Raw genomic sequence first — 1,421 nt, 5'->3', positions numbered from 1 at the left:
TGGATTCTGTGTCTCCCTCTCTCTGACCCTCCCCCGTTCATGCTCTGTCTCTCTCTGTCTCAAAAGTAAATATTAAAAAAAAAATTAAAAAAAAAAAACCAAAAAACCCTGGAATCATCACCCGACATTTACAATCATCAGGGGACGCCTTCCCAGGGGCACCTCAGGCCTCCCTTCCCACAGATAATTGGGCCGCTCTCTGGGCCAGCCATCCCCCCGGAAAGGCAGACGATGCTGGGCCTGGACAGCTGGATCCCTGCCCCAGAAAAGTCAATGGTGCCCCTGGCGGGAGGCCAAGAGCACGGACAGTGGCGGTGAAGGTGTATTTGCTCCCTTGCTGCCAACTCCATGATCCCAGTGTGTGTATCCTTCAGGAAGTGGGGGCGCGGCTAGAACCCAGAGGGACCCATAAGTCACTATATTGCCACACGGATGTTCTGACAGAAGCCCAGACAGTAGCCTTAAAGGGCCAGAGTTTGAAATGTAAGTTTTGGCGGAGGGGGGTGAAGGGGTGAAGCCAAAGCCTCAGAGCTATAGAAGCAGAGGGTGAGGAGGGGAGCTTGGGGGGTCTGGGGGAACGTCTGGAGGCCTGCTGGCCAGCTGTGGCCCCATCCAGGAGGGCTAGGGTGGGGGCCAGGGGCCCGGCCCCTGTGCCTCAGCCCGCCCTGGCTCAGCCCTCCCCAGGATACCCCGAAGCCCTGAGCCAGCAGGCCTGTGCAGCAGAAGACAGGGATGACACCCAGGGCCGTCTCGCTCGGGCTGCAGGGGACCCCCAGGAGCCTCGCCGGCACCTCTACCCAGGTGCCTGGTGTACGGAGCCCTGGGGACAGATCAGGCCGGGTCAGTGGGCGGGGGGCCGGCCTGGGAGGTCCAGCCTCACCGCAGGCCTTGGAAGTAGTGGACGGTCCACACAGCCTGGCATTCGTGGGAGGGGCCCCAGATTGCGGCCAGACCAGGACAGCCCCAGGGCCCGTGGCAGGAAGGAAGAGGGGCGGCTGAATGGATGCCGACGCCGTGCAGCCACATACCAGGAGCCGCGGGCCGGGCTGCCCACGGCGGCTTCAGAATAGGCCTCCGTGCGTGTGAAACGGCGCCTCACGCAGTGTCCCGAGTCTTCTCTTTCAGCAAGAGCTGAGCTCGCTCTGGGCGCTGAGAGGGAGCACAGCGGATCTGCCACGCGGGCTGACTGGGTGTGGGGACCAGGAAGCCCGTAGGGCAGAGGCCACTGGTCTGTGCAGAGCAGGGACAGACATCGGGGAGGCCTTGCTGAGAAGCTGGCCTCGGAGAAAAGGCTCCAGGGCCTGGAGGAGAGCCAAGCAGGGCATCGCAGACCAGCCCGCCCTCCACAGGGACCTGGGTCAGAGCCCGGAGGGCTTGGAGCACAGGGCATTGGCAGCGGGGGGGGGGGGGGGGGGGGGGGG

The sequence above is a fragment of the Panthera uncia genome (genome assembly GCF_023721935.1).
Source record: "Panthera uncia isolate 11264 chromosome A3 unlocalized genomic scaffold, Puncia_PCG_1.0 HiC_scaffold_12, whole genome shotgun sequence".
Lineage (NCBI taxonomy): Eukaryota > Metazoa > Chordata > Mammalia > Carnivora > Felidae > Panthera > Panthera uncia.
This window is presented reverse-complemented; position numbering follows the sequence as displayed.